This window comes from Molossus molossus, unplaced genomic scaffold (genome assembly GCF_014108415.1).
Source record: "Molossus molossus isolate mMolMol1 unplaced genomic scaffold, mMolMol1.p scaffold_m16_p_7, whole genome shotgun sequence".
Classification (NCBI taxonomy): Eukaryota; Metazoa; Chordata; class Mammalia; order Chiroptera; family Molossidae; genus Molossus; species Molossus molossus.
This window is the reverse complement of record NW_023425401.1, coordinates 23,265,152-23,281,587: the sequence shown is the minus strand read 5'-3', so window position 1 is coordinate 23,281,587 and position 16,436 is coordinate 23,265,152. Positions and strand designations below refer to the sequence as shown.

The window sequence follows — 16,436 nt, the reverse complement described above, 5'->3', positions numbered from 1 at the left end:
AGGATCCCGCGGCTGGGAAGGTCCTTCCTGAGGACTGAGGGGTCCCCGTCCCATACCAGGTGTCCCGTTCAGGGTTCCAGTGCCAGGAAGAGAGTCCCCATAACTTCTGGCTGGAAAAACCAGCAGAAACTGAGGCTCAGGGAAGCTGAAGCGGCTGGAGCCCCAGGCAGCTCCTTAAAGGGCCCGCGCACGGACTTATCGGACTCTCTCCCTCTAAGCTCAGAGGGGAGGCAGCTCGAGGGGCACCAGAGACACACAGGGAAGAACTGAGCTGTTTGGCACTGGAGCGAGAGCTGGAGAGGGGGCTTCCTCGGGGACAAACGTGCTCTCAGAGGCCTTTGTTCCTTTGGTGAGCCCTTCCCGGGGGCGGCAGACAGAAGCCATATCTGGGACTCCAGCAACCTGGCTCACACTGGTAGCCCCGCCCTGCTGACTCCCTGAGGCCCCGCCCCGCCCCACACAACTTTCAAGCCCACCCAAGCTGTTGCCACTTGCTTAACCATAGGATTGGCCTGTCTTGGATCCTGCTTCAGGTTTTTCCTAAATTCTTTCAAACGAGCAGCATCTGGTCTCAGCTAGCCCCATACCTCTCATTAAGAAACAAACACAGGGAGGCAGCCAAAATGAGGATACAAAGAAACAGGTCCCAAATGAAAGAACAGAACAAAACCCCAATAAAAGAACTAAGCGAAAGGGAGATAAGCAACCTAACAGATACTGAGTTCAAAATACTGCTTATAAGGATGCTCAATGAACTTAGTGAGAACCTCAGTGAACTTAGGGAGGGCATCAAGAGCATAAAAAAGTACCAGTTAGAAATCATGGATACACAGTTAGAATTAAAGGGGGCATTAACTGAAATAAAGAATAATTTACACAGCTTCAATAATAGAGTATGTAGATCCAAGGAGCAAACCATTGATTTGGAATAGAAGGAAGCAAAAAATCCCCAATCAGAAGAGCAAAAAGAAAAAAGAATCCAAAAAAATGAGGATAGAGTAAGGAGCCTCTGGGATAACTTCAAGTGTGCCAACATTCGCATCTTGGGGGTGCCCGAAGGAGAAGAGAGAGAACAAGAAATCGAAAACCTGTTTGAAACAATAATGGCAGAAAACTTTCCTAACTTGGTGAAGGAAACAGACATACGAGTCCAGGAAGCACAGAGAGTCCCAAACAAGATGAACCCCAAGAGGCCCACACCAAGACACATCATCATCAAAATGCAAAAGGTTCAAGACAAAGAGAGAATATTAAAAGCAGCAAGAGAAAGGCAGCTAGTTACCTACAAGGGAGTACCCATTAGGCTGTCAGCTGATTTCTCAAAAGAAACTTTGCAGGCCAGAAGGGAGTGGCAAGAAATATTCAGAGTGATGAAAACCAAGAACCTACAACCAAAATTACTCTATCCTGCAAAGCTGTCATTTAGAATCGATGGACATACAAAAACTTTCCCAGACAAGAAAAAGTTAAAGGAGTTCATCACCACCAAACCGTTATTATATGAAATGATGAAGGGTCTTTTTGAAGAAAAAGATAAAATGTATGAACAAACAAAATGGCAATGAATACATATCTATCAACAATGGAATCTACAAACAAAATGAATAGGAAGAACAGAAACATTCTCATAGATACAGAGAACATTTTATTGGTTCCCAGTTGGGAAGGGGGTTGGGGGAATGGGTGAAAAAGGTGAAGGGATTAAGAAGTACAAACTCATTGCTAGACTGACAAACCTCAAAGGGAAAGGGGTTGGGGGGGTGGGAAGAAATAAACCAAAGAACTTATATGCATAACCAATGGACACAGACAATAGTGTGGGAAAAGGTGGGAGGGGGGCGGGAGTGGGGAGGAGGGGGTCAATGGGGGAAAAATGTGGAACATCTGTAATATATTTTACATCCAACAATAAAGATTTGGAGGAAAAAAAAAAAAATACATATGTAGCCTGGCCGGTGTGGCTCAGTGGTTGAGCGTTGACCCATGCACCAAAAAGTCATCAGTTTGATTCCCGGTCAGGGCACATGTCCAGGTCGTAGGGCAAATCCCCAGTCAGGGGGCATGCAGGAGGTGGCCAGTCGATGTTCTCTCTCATCGATATTTCTAGTTCGCTCTCGCTCTCCTTTCCTCTCTCTCTAAAATTAATTTAAAAATTTTAAAATAAAAATAAAAAGATACATATGTAGATGTATAACAATTATGAAAATAAGAAAGCTTATCTACTTTAGTTAAACTTAATATTTTAATCTGTGGCATTTTTGTATCCAATTAATATAATTTATAAAACATGTTTATTAAAATGAAAGCAATGACAGCCTTTAAATTTAAAAAGTATTCTAGTTGTGATTCAATTTTAATTACACAGGTTTTAATTGACACTTTTGTTTGGCATCATGTTTACAAACCAGCAACTCTTAATTTATGATTTTCAATATGTTGGCATTTAAAATGATGTCCTTGTTAATTAATTGTTGATTGAAAATAAAAACACATGGTATTTATCTGTTAGTTCATTTAGTCTCCATATATATTATATTTTTCTGCTCAATAGTGGAATTCTGGATTTGGAAATATAAGTAAATAATATTCACACACAAAAAGTACTGCTTGTTTTAAAAAATATCTCACTCACCCAGCCTGCGTGGCTCAGTGGATTGAGCTTCATCCCAGGGACTGAGAAGTCCCAGCTTGTTTCCTGGTCAGGGCACTTGCCTGAGTTGTGGGCTCTATCCCCAGTAGGGGGTGTGCAGGAGGCAGCTGATTGATGTTTCTCTCTCACATCCATGTTTTTCTCTCTCTGTCTCTCTTTCTGTCTCTCTAAAAAAAAAAATTTAAAAAGTATCTTATTCAAGCATCCAATTTGTTATAAAAATTGAGGTTGGTGTCATTATCTAAATAAAATTCAAATAGTTTTTCTCAAATAAATGCTGGTTATCTGATCTACAAAAATTAAAAGCAGAATTAATGTATTGCTTTTATATACAGGGTATCCCCCCCAAAAATGTATACAGGATGTCTTGTCTGTCAATTCTATCACATTTTGAAAATGATATTTTAATAAACCCTTGCTTTATAACCATTCAAAATTATATATAAATTTTTGGGATACCTATATATATCACTATCTCAGAGGTTTCCATTAGTTTCAACTTTCTGTGTTATAAACCAACTTGATTGTTTTGAGAATTGGTGAGTGTGTTCACTTCAAATTGTTTACAAACTATATTTTCCCATAAGAAATAGTGAATGTGAACATTTCAAACTGTTCACAAGGCTACATTTTTCCATGTTCAGCAAAAGATACAGAGGGCATCAGGATGGGTGATGCTCACTGAGCATAGCCTTGCAGGCATCGCTCCTTCCTTTACGGCTGATGTGCTCGGAAGGTGGTGAGCAGACTCTGCTTGTGCAGGGAGATGTTCTGCCTGGTTGAGTGGGTGGAGGCCCCACCTAACTTCTCACTCTCCTATGGCAAATTAAATATGACCACAAATGTTTTCACACTCTTCACACCAGAGCTGGGGTCTCTTGCCTCCCCCCCCCTTTAATTTTGGCTGGCCTATGACAACTTTGACCAATAGAGTCTGTCACAAGCGAAACTATCTGTGTTGTGCTCAGCTTTTATGAGTACAGGCAGCTTCTACTTTGGTCTCTGGGAGCCCTGGGCTTCTTCATAAAGAGTCCAACTACCTTGCTAGGGATATCATGTGGTGAGGCCTTGAGAATACATAGATATGAAACAAGAAAGAAAGAGAAAGAGGAGCCCAGCTGAGCCCAACTTTCCAGCAACCCCTGACAAGGCACAAGATATGTAAATGAAGCAGTCTTGAACCCTCCAGTTCAGCTCAGCCATCCAGATGAATACTACCTAGTGGTCCTAACCATTTTCACATAGAACAGAATAATCACCCAGCTGAGTCCTATCTGAAATTCTGACCCCAAATCACAAGGTTAAATTACAATTTACCCTCGAGCAACATTGGGTCGACATAGGGTCAACATTGTGAAAAACTCACATATAACTTTTGACCCCCCTCTCCCCACACACCAGAACTTAACTTCTATTGTTGACTGGAAGCCTTAATGATAACATAAATATTCCATTAATGCATATGTTTTATGTTATAGGTATTATATATTGTATTTTTGTAATAAAGTAAGCTAGAGAAAAGAAAATGTTATTAATGAAATCATAAAGAAGAGACAATACATTTACTACATTTACAGTGTTTGTTGAAAATAGTCTGCAAATAAATGGACCCTTGCAATTTAAACTAGTGTTGTTCAAGGGTCAACTGTAGTGTTTTTGTTTGTTTGTTTTTTGTAAATCTGTATTGTTGAAAGTATTACAGATGACCCCCTTATTTTCTCCCACTGACCCCCTCAATCCTGCCTCCTTCCCAGGCCTTCACTGCACTATTGTCTGTGTCCATGGGTTGTGCAATATGCATATAAATTCTTTTGTTAATTTCTTCCCACCTTCCCTTCCCCCTTTAGGCGAGTTTGTTAGGCAGCAGTAGGTAACCAGAACATCTCCTAAATAAGTCATTCTCACTTTAGCATAATTACCTCATGTGTTTGAAAACAACTTTTGTTAAGCCATGTCAACAGATCCAAGTCTAGAACTGGGTGCAGTTTTTTGTGTTACTTGTGTCATTCTTTTGCAGTGGCCATAATCACGAATCAGAGATGAATGTCTCGCCCTTGCACAGTAAATCAAAACTATGCAATGGTATAATGAGCGTGCAAAATCACACATGTTCTGCTTTACAAGGTCGGGGAGAAATGCAGAAGGGCAGATTTGTCAGAGTATCAGACTTCAGATCAGTTGGCCTGAAGCAGATCAACTTGATTTCCTTCTTTAGGAAAGAGCTGACATTGTAGCCCAGTCAGATTCAAGACATTTGACTCATCTGCAACTACTGCTCCAAGAAAATTAATATCAGAGCCCTCTTAATATCTGCCATCTCTTAAATCTATTATGATATGTTTCCTTTTTGTCCATTTACTGATTTGAGGTCTTTATTATGTTTCACATAGTCTTCTAAATTTATTCCACTAATATTTTCATGATACTATTTTTTACCTTAAAGCCTTTTATTGATTCCTAATTATATGCGACATTAAAAATCAACTCCTCACTTTCATTTTCAAGTCCTTCCACAGTACTGTAGTGTTTTATGTTGTCTACTCCCAGATTTACTTATAAAAATTCTGTTCAGTAGATGAGTGGTCAATAATATTTAATCCTGAAGAGCAGCAAATGGAGAGATAAGTATAGTCTTATCTAAGAAAAAGTTGATGGTGAGACTCACACCAACAGATGTTATAAATTATTCTAAATAAAGTTTGAAACATAAAAAATAAACCTTTTATTCCTTCCATGTTCTAAATTTTTGCCAGGTTGAAGGGGGCACAGCAGAGTTGAGTAGGTTGAATGGGCCCATGTCCACACACTTGGAGGCTCCGAGATCATGGCAATGGAATTTCAGTCCACTGAGAAACTGCTTGATGGGCCCCTTGTGGGTACTGCCTCATGAATCTCAATAACAGACTTATGGACCAAGGAAAATGACAAGAAACATTTCTCCTTCGTTAAAATATTTCTACTAACCGATCTCTCTCCATAATAAATATCCATGAAAATATATCTCTTCATAACCAGTCAGCATATATACCCAGCTTCGCTCAACCTAATGATCTTAACTGATACCCATTTTATAACAACTAAACCAAGCTCCAGTGCCCTAAAAATTCTGTAATAATCTCCTGAAACTGAGAAAGTCATAAGGCTTTCTGGAGTGTTCTCTCTTGCTATACCAAGCTAAATAATCTTGACATTGTATTACTACAGGTGTGTTCCTGGTAGCCTTCAGTCGACAGGCTTCAAAGCTACCTCTAACTAAACATGTAGTCTTGGTCTAGTTACTTAATAGTCATGAATGCCAGTTCTCTTATATAATTCTGGTAACATTTATCTTGTAGTAGTATGCAGTGAGGTTCAGGGACAACATATGAAAAGTACCTAGTATGATATATATTAGATAGTTAGCATTAGTAAATAGTGGATAATTATTTTATTAGTATATTTAATTTTTTTGAAAAAATATACATTGTACCTAATGTAATTGGCAGTGTTTCTAATATAACTGTTGGTTTACTTCCTTTAAACTTAATTTTTATAGTATCCCAAGTCTGGGAATATAAATCTGAATGAATAGTCAGGGATGTCATGAATAAGGATGACTAATGTTAATTTGGATTAGCAAAATCTATTTTGATTAGAACATTCTATTAATGTTCAGAGTCTACTGGCTTTTGAAAACTATAACTAAAACTGGATCCAATGACCTTTAAATTTTTTCTGTCCTTGTTAAATCATGCATCTAGAAATGAAAAAGTCAGTGTCTTGTATTCTTGATGTGATCAGAATTTGATCAAGAATGTGAGACAGGAAGACGAGGAATGCATTGTAAAAATATTTGAGACAATAAGCAAAATATTTTAATAAAATGGTGGTAAAGTAATGAGAAAATGCAGAGCTTTTCCAGTTTTGTGTTATAGCACATGCAGTTTCAAAATATAATTAGGGAGGAAGACATGGCAGCGTCAGGTTCCCTAGGAGGCAGATTCTGAGACTGACATTTGTGTCATGTGGTTGATTGGGGGAGAGCTCTCTAGGGCAACCCCTGAGGAGTTAATTTAAGGAAGCAGGAAAGGATAGAGAGACAAGATTGAACTGCAACCCTATCAACACCAAGGAGCTTATCTCTTGGGGATCTCTGAAGTTGGTGTTCCCTTTCAGAGGTTCCCCGGATTGAGTCAAGGGGGCTCAGCCTCCGTACCCTTTCACTCTTCAACCAGTTTGTGGAGAGAGAGCTCTTTTTGGCAAAAAGCATTATGGGGGCCCTTGGCTGTGAGCCAGGCAACACTACCAGCAACAGGACCGGCCTCTGCAGGAACTGGTGGGTAGGTCCTAAAGGAGGATCTATTCAGGGGGCCTCAGCATCCTCTCCAGTGCATACACGACTTATCTACTTTTGGGTGGTATGGACAAATTCTCTTCTGTTTGACCTATGACAAAATAAATAAAGGAAATATTATTTAAGATTTATTTAGGAAACGGAGTCTATATTATTAAACCCAATGTTAAAACTGTCTCGAAATAATTGTCTTCTCCCCTTTTGTGCACGTAGATGTTTGTGTTGTGGTTTGAGGATTGTTTTCACCTTACTTCTCTTGTGTGTATCTACTCTTAGAAAATTTTCCTTTTTAATCTTAACCTGAGGATCTTTTTTTTCCATTGATTTTTAGAGAGAGCGGAAGGGAGGGAGGAGACACAGACACAGACACCGATTGATTGCCTCCAACAAGCATCCGGACAGGGCCAGGAATTGCACCTGCAACCTAGGTACATGCCCTTTACTGGGAATCCAACCCCACCCTTCAGTGAGTGGGTCTGCACTCCAAGCACTAAGCCACACCGGCCAAGGCTACTCTTCGAAATGTTAAGTCAGGTTTATGTGCGGTGGAGATTAATGTCTTCGGTACTGAGTTGTGCGTCCCTTTGTTCTTTCGCCATATTTTTTGGTTCCTACTTATTGTTTTGTCAATGGCATAACAGTTTAGTTCTCATTTTGCTCTTTTTCTTTCTCAAAATTGGTCGGAAGCTGCACGAGATAAGTGGTACACCAAGTGCAGCATAGCAATGAACTTATCTGCATGGACTACTTCACTGCTATCGCATGGAAGACAGAGACAGCTTGAGTGGTGTTTCTGTGGGACACGCATCACGTAACATACCAATTTATGAGCTGAGACGTACCCCAGATGCATCCGGTTTATATAGGAGCTTGTTACCACTTGATTGCTGTATTTAAGTGGTGTTTGTTATAGCATCATGCAAAACAACTATTTATGATGTTTGTAACTGTGTTTTTCCCTCATTCAATTTCTGAATGCCACTAAACACTGACCTGTGTTGGTCGGCTTCCTGCCGCAGTTCCCAAATCAATGAAGGCTATGTCTAGTACATCCTAAAGCAAACATGAGATTTAATAAACTATTTTCTGATGTGGATCACATGACCAGGTATCAAATTCTTTTTTTTTTTTTTTAATGTTTTTATTGATTTTTAGACAGAAAGGAAGGGAGAGGGAGAGATAGATAGAAGCATTGATCAGACGCCCCCTACTGGGTATGCAGTCCGCAACCCAGGCATGTCCTGACCGGGAATCAAACCAGTGACCTCTTGGTGCATGGGTCCATGCTCAACCACTGAGCCACACCAGCCGGCACAAATTCTTTTTTAAATAAGAAATGCTTGTAAATAATGTGCTCCATCATATTTAGGTTTTTATTTTTTTTTCTTCTTTTGGGCATTCATTTTTATGATATCGTCTGGAAATTTTGTGCCTTTTATGAGGAACACTAAGTGGGTAAGAACAAAATGCTACCATACAAATATTTAAAATATATATTTTAAAATGAAACACTTTTCTTAGCAAGGCACTCGAACTAGGATGCTCTTGGAGACAGGGAGAGTAAAATATGAGGCCAACATTCACCAAAAATGATGGCTTTTCTGCCTGAGATGAATGATAGGCACTTAGTACATAACCTATGCTTCATTCCACACTGGGCATTGCCATTATTTATTCTGCCCATTGGAGTCTTTAAATTGATTGTGGAAGGTTAAATGACTGTTTTAACTTATCTCTAAAGATAGACTTTTGGTTAGCACTGTTCATTTTCCATTCACTATTGAGACTCTAAAATCTCTCAGTGGGTATTTTATTTCATTACCTCATTGCGCCTAGCGAGTCCTGATGAATTAATCAATAGAACCTGTGGAACACCTTTGTCACACCTTTAGTGGATCTCCGAAGGGTAATACAATGCCAGAAATATGAAAAATATGCTCATAAGTTATTGGTACTGTTTGGGATGCATAAAATTCTCATTTTAAAATGCATTATTCCTTGCTTATCCTTTTTTAGCTAAACACATTTTCTTTTCTGTATCTCTGTTTTGAGTGTGCTAGTCCAATTCGCCAGTACCAAGGCAAAGAAAATAGAAATGAATTGGCACATTTTCAGGACTTTCCTCACCTGATATATTTGATGAATAAATGAGGTGATGATTAAAATTTTCAAGTTAACCAAAAGCTATTTATCCTTCTAATCTTTTTAATGTGTATGTATTATAAGTCTGCACCAAATATGGCCACTAATTTCAAAGTAAATAATTAGTGTTTTAGGCTTTCATATGATGGGATACACTTTTAGAGTTTAGAATAATAGGATAAACAATTGAACAACAGCCTTAAGATAATCTCAAGAGGGACCCATGCGTAGGTTCCACTTTACATACAAGGCCTCACCTTAGACAATTAAACAAATTGCTTGACTCCACAATACATGATAGGGCCAAAGCTTAAGCTTTTGATTCCAAATCTAATTATTCCAAACCATGGCACCTCTCTTTATCTCTCTCTCTTTTCCTGCACTGTTCCCAAAGATACTGCAATACTGGGTCAATGTGTGGAGTGGACAGAACAAGCTCCCTCCCATTCCATCTCTCTGCTGCAAAACTCCACTTAATATAATGTCCTCAGATAAAGGATGTATCAGATATTAAACTGATAAGAACAGATATTACACTTGATAGCCAAAAGGCTGAGAAGCACTTTTAATATATATTTTAAAATTGATTTTAGAGAGAAAGGAAGGGAGAGAAAGAGAGAAACAACAATGCAAGAGAGAAACATTGATCGGTTGCCCCTTGCACACACCCTGACTGGGGCTCAAACTCGCAACCTGGGTCTGTGCCCTGACCATGAATTGTACAGGTAACCCTTCAATGCATGGGACGACACTCAATCGACTGAGCCACATTGGCCAGGGCCACCTCTTTTTATTGAAATGCACAAGACCACTGATCTAGTTGAAAAATCATTTTTCTGTGAAAAATGAATTCAAAATTACAGCTTACAGTGCTAGGCAAGGCTACTAGTTAAAGAATGAAAAAGGGCCAGTAGTACTCAGTAACTGGATTTAAACATGAAACGGTGACATTTGTTTTAGAATTGCATTTCTGAATATTCGTAGACAATGCCACACCCTAGTTTCTTCTACGTTAGTAGACATAAATAGATAAGCAAAGTTCACAGGTCTAGTGACTTTGTCTGTTTGTAATTCTATCTCCAACACATAAAACAGTGCCTGGCACAGAGGAGGTCCATTCCACGTATACTGAGTGAATGAAAGAATTAATAGCATTTACACAGCCAATCTATAAGAATGATTTATACAAAATCTCAGTTCCTTAGCAAATGAAATATACTATTTGGAAAGACTCACTGAGAGCTCATTTTGACCACAGAATACATCCTCTGTGCTAAAAAGTAATTAAATCTTTAGTTGATTTAAAAAATAAATAATATAAAATTAGATTGATGGATGATGCAAAATGGGGAATCTTCCAATTACCTCCTTATTTGGTATGATGGTTTCCTTGACTCTTACTCAGACATACTGAGAAAAAGTAATACTTTCTATTTTAATTTGATGTTTCGTCTTGATTATTTATATGAGGCTAAAAATGGCAACAAGAGAATCTTTCCTTGGGAGAAGCAAAAGTTGAAATTCATTAAAACTTACAAAAACACATTATTGATAGTCTCTCATCTGCAGACACATATTTCTGTGGTTCTATATTTAGACCTTTAAAAACTTCTACAGTTTATGGGGAGGTAATGTCTCAAAATAATCATGCTTTTGTTTCTGAAATAAAATGCTTCTCAAACTCATTTGGACAGTAAGCCGTATGATAATCTTATGTGTGACATTTTTACAATTATTCTCAGTTGGATATGGAAAGGGAGCTATTTGCCGTGTGGGAGAGGAAGACCTTTTCCTTTACCCTCCAGGTTCTTCTGGCTGGTCTAATAGTTAAGTCCACAGGAGACAGATTAATAAGAGAAAATAACCAACTTTCTTTGATTTATTTTCTTTATTAACTTTAGAGAGAGAGGAAGGGAGGGGGAGAGACCGAGATAGAAACATCAATGGGAGAGAACATCGATCGGCCGCCTCCTGCATGCCCCCCACTGGGGATCAGGCCCACAACCTGGGCATGTATCCTGACCAGGAATTGAACTGGTGACCTCTTGGTGCGTGGGTCGATGCTCAACCACTGAGCCACACCAGCCAGGTGAAAATAACCGACCTTAATTACATGTGTATGTATGGGAAACCCACATACATGAGAGAGGCAGAGACCCCAGTACATGAGAGGTTCTGTCATAGAAAGAGAAGAGGAGGTGCCGACTGGTGTGGCTCAGTGGACTGAGCGTCCTTCCATGGACGGAGAGGTCTCGGTATCATTCCCAGTGAGGGCACTGCCTGGGTTGAGGGCTCGATCCCCAGCAGGGGGCGTACAGGAGACAGACAATCAACATTTCTCTCACATCACTGTTTCTATCTCTCTCTCTAAAATAATCAATTTTAAAAAAAAGCAAGAAAGAAAAGGAGGTATATATGTTATCTTGAGCCATACAGTGGCTTCAAAGGCGAGAAAGTTCATTCATAAGACAATAAGAAGAGCAGATGTTCAGGAATTAGAAGTTTGCCCTGTCCTACAGAAAGGTCATAAAAGGTTATACAGAGAAATAACTGTTATTATGTGCAAGGCGCCCCGTTTCGATTCTTCCAGGCAGTTAAGGGAGCGGCAGATGTTTCTCCTGAACCTACAGGGTCTTAATTGCCTTCACCCCTAAAATAACCCACTTGCCCGAACAGCACATCTTGGGAGTCCTGTTCTGAACCCCTTCAGCCTCATCAGATAATACACAAAAGAATTATAGAATGTTGAATCTGAAATGGACCTCAGATAATCTGGTAAAGCCACTTTTTTTTTATCCTCACCAAGGACATTTTTGCATTTATCTCCAGTTAGAGCAGGAGGGAGAGAGGGAGGAAGAGAGAGAGAGAAACATCGATGTGAGAGAGACACATCAACTGGTTGCCACCCATACAACCCCAACCCGGGGCCGGGACAAACTGCAACCGAGGTTCGTGTGCTTAGCAGGAACCGAACCCAGGACTCTCTGGTCCGCAGGCTGACGCTCTAACCGCTGAGCCAATCCGGCCAGGGCAAGCCACTTTCTTTTACAAACAAAACAGAATGAGATCCAGAAATAAGTGACTTGCCCAAGGTAACCAAGTTTGATCTAACAGAACCAAAATTGGAAGGCAAAAGTCTGCCCCATTTTTCAGTAGAAGACTCAATCATCATAGAAACATGACCCTTAAAAAGTTATAGAAGATTTTTTCTCTATATTTCACCTATTTTTGACACTTTACAGGTAGCACTGTGCTACTAAGTGCTGTGCAATCATAGTCAAGAAAGCAGGAAACCCTGTTTTCTTTTTAATAAAAAATACTCCACACCCTGCAGTTATCTCTGGCTCCTCTTTCTTCCAGGTGCCACACTCCCTCTGTCATCGGTTCCTCTGGGGCTGCTTATTACATCCATCCAGAATCCATCCTCTCTCTCTCTCTTTTCCACCACCAGTTCCAAACCGCAGTCATCATTCATCTGTGTGCTGCTGAGGACCTCTGTAGCCGGTCTCCCTCCCTCTCCTCCTGCCACTGAGTGGTATTCTTCAAAAACACGGTAAGTCAGAGGTTACTATGCTGAAAACCTTCCACTGATTCCGCATCTATCTCTGAATCTAAACCAAACTTCCTACTATGATCTCTCATTTCCAACCACCCATTTTCTTTCTTTCTTTTTTTTTTTATCCTTACCCAAGGATATTTTTCCATTTTTTTGTACAGATAGAGTGGGAGGGAGAGAGAGGGAGAAACATCGACGTGAAGGGACACATCGAGTGGCTGCCACCCGCACGACCCACCAGGGCCGGGGACAAACTGCAACCGAGGTACGTGCCCTTAGCGGAAACCGAACCCAGGTCTCTCCGGACCGCAGGCCGACGCTCTAACTGCTGAGCCAAACGGGCCAGGGCTCCAAGCACCCATTTCCTATCTGACTCTGTCTCTTACCCTTTTGCCCACTCAGTGCACTGGGGCCTCACCGGCTTCCCCCCACGCTGAGATACACCGGCTGCGTCCCAGTGCCCGGCCTGTGCTGGTCCCGCTCTCTGGAATGCGAGCCCCACACATACATTCGCAAGACCCCCTCCCTCACTGCTTTCCAGTCTTTGCACAAATGCTCTCTCTCTGTGAGGTTAAGATGAGCTCCTGAGCCCTTCCGACTTCCTTCTTTGCTTAATTTTTTGATAGGACTATGATGTTTTGGTATGCTCAATGATTTCCTTATTCATTTTGATTTTTCAATGTTTCTTTCTCCACCAACTCAACTAAAACAAAGGTGTTATGGGTATGAATTTTTGTCTGTTTTGTTCACTGATGTATGCTTAGTACCTAGAGGAATGCCTGATTACATGCTAGAGAATCATGTAACATTTGTTGAATGAACAAGTGAGTCCTCCGAGCACAGTGGATGGGAAATACCCACTTGCCGAAGGGCAGGTCTATCTCAAGTCCACAGGTAGTTCCAGATTCTTCTTTCCCTTGTGGATATTACTAAGTACGGCCACCATGACATTGTAGGCTCCAGCGTTGACCACAGTCCTTCTCCACAAGGCCCATAGCAAAGTGATATCATTTAAGGTCCAGGGATAACAGACAGGAGTTATAAGAAAGGAGATAGTTCATAATTAGCTTCCTAGGTTGTCTCTTGAGTAGCTTACGGGCCCCTGCCCAGACATCATTGGCTGCCATTCTCCTACGTCTCCCTTGATAACGGATCCCTTTGGGGGCTGTTGTCTCAGGATAAGCCGAGCACAGATCTTGATTGTTCTATTTCAGTTAAGGTGCTGGTATTTTCCTTGCCAGTGACTGATCCAGAAGGATGACGCCGGTTGACAGAAGATGAAAGTCCAGTCAGTGGAGATAACACCCAGAATATTCTTCAGCTCTTCAACATGCATACAAGTCACATGCTCTTCCCGACACTATCACTACCCCTGCCTTGGGACATTAGGTATGATTTGAAGGTGTAATTCTTGCAAGCACAGTTGACCCTTGAACAACATGGTTTCAACTGTGAAGATCCACTCATACACAGATTTCTTTCAGTTAATACCCATACTGTTTCAATCCATGTCGGGAGTCCACAGATGTAGAAGGCTGGCCGTAAGCATGGTCTGGTGCCGTTTTCCATAGGGCACTTGAGCAGACTCAAACTTTGGCATTCACAGGGGTTCCTGGAACCAATATCGCACCATTGTGAAGGGACAACTTAGACTTTTGGGAAGTAAAAATTTACATGCAGATTTTTGACTGCATGGGGGTCAGCATTTCTAACCTCTGCATTGTTCAAGGGTCAACTATATAGGATCATATTGTATTCCTAAAAAACAAAGCCAAGGATCTAAGGCAACATTGTGAGGATGGCAGAAAGGAACATCAGCAATGACCGTGAGAAATTCTGCCCATCACCACCTTCAAGCCTTGGATGCAGCCTGAGAGCGACTGATCTCCCGGCTTCTCATATTGTGAATTAAATTTTGTTGGTTTTGAAATATTTGAACTGAATTTTTCTTTTAGGTGAAGTGAAAGGCATTGGCATTGACAAGAAACTCTCTAGGGCCTCTTCCCAATCCCCATCCCGTTTCTCTGCTCTTTTTGAACAGCTAAGGTATTCTTCCTTTAGGCATGTTAATATTCCCTGAAAATACAAGCCGAGGACATCAAGTCCCGTGTGTGTGTGTGTGTGTGTGTGTGTGTGTGTGTGTGTGACCTTTCAATTCAAACTTTCAATCTAACTATTCTTATGGAGTTGGCAAAGCCTGGGACCCCAACACAGCATCTGGGACATAAAACAAAGTTCACTATATACACAAGAAGCACTACCCACTATAGATTTTCCTGGTGTTTAACAAGTTGTAGCCTGAATATAGCTCAAGGAAGTCACAAGTCCTTAGAGTCTGGAAGCAGGAATTCAGGCATGTGAGCTGATGTGGGTCCCTTTTGAACTAATAGCTGTTTACCTCACATCCAGAGTCTGCAATGAGGGCAGCAGGTTTTTTCTGAAAGATAAGCCACTGAAACACTGCATGCAAGGGTGCTATCTAAAATTAAGTGGTAAAAGACAACCTACACAATGAGAGAAAATGTTGTCAATCGTATATCTATCTGATAAGAGGTTGATATTAAAAATATATAAGGAACTCATATAGTTCACTAGCAAACAAAACAAAACAAAACCAAACCCAAACTATTTGATTTTAAAATAGGCAGAGGAACTAAATCAACATTTTTTTTACAAAGAAGGCATATTAATGGCCATAGGTGCATGAAAATGTGCTCAATATCACTAACCATCAGGGAAATGCAAATCAGAACTACAATGAGATGTCGCCTCTCATCTGTCAGAATGGCTACTATCAAAAAGACAAGAGGGAATAAGAGTTGGGGAGGAGGAAGAGAAAAGGGAACCCTTGTTATACCACTGGTAGGAGAGTGAATTGGTTATAGACACTGTGAAAAGCAGTATAGAGGTTCCTTAAAAAATTAAAAGTAGAAGTACCATATGATTCATAAATCCCACTTCTGGGTGTATATTCAAAGGAAATAAAAACCTTATCTCAAAGAGATACCTATTCACACCCCATATTCGTTGGAGCATTATTTACAATTGTCAAGATATAGAAACACCATAAGTGTCTTTCAATGGATGAATGACTAAAGAAGAGATTATATATATATATATTTTTTTTCCACACACACGCACAAATATATATATAATGAATTAATATTCAGCCATGAAAAGGAAGGGCATTTTGTCTTTGTGACAACTTGAATGGACCTTAGGATATGATGCTAAGTAAAGTAAATCAGACAGAGAAAGACAAATACTGTACGATATCACTTATATGTGGAATCTAAACAAAAAGCCCAACTCATAGAAGCAGGGAATAGAATGGTGGATTCCAGGGGCTGTGTGAGGGAAAAGGGGAGATGTTGGTCAGAGGACAAACTTCCAGGTATGAGATGTGTTTCAGGGTTCTCACGTACAGCATGGTGATTGTAGTTAACAACATTGCATTTTATACTTGAAGGCTGCTGAGACACTAGTTCTTTAATGTTCTTACCGTAAAAAAGAAGTTATGGGGCATGATGTAGCCATCAGCTAATTCTACAGTTTGCAATATTTAAGTAAATCAAAACTTCACATTGTACAACTTAAATGAATACAACCTTATTATGTCAACTATGTCTCAATAAAGCTGAAAAAACAAAAGGGAAAGTCTATTTACGCCCCCCACCCCCATAAACAGTCATGAAGGGAAATCCAGCTGAATATATTGAGAGGCTGTACCTGGGGCGGCATCAGCCTTGGGAGCC

The 16,436-nt window shown here is 40.3% G+C and overlaps 1 non-coding gene across 1 annotated transcript; it reads right to left on the bottom strand.

The window, feature by feature from the left end:
• Positions 1-9,497: 9,497 nt before the first annotated feature.
• Positions 9,498-9,689, bottom strand: LOC118620621. Its single transcript, XR_004957517.1, has one exon. It is a non-coding gene; the product is annotated as a U2 spliceosomal RNA (small nuclear RNA).
• Between the last annotated feature and the right edge of the window lie 6,747 nt (positions 9,690-16,436).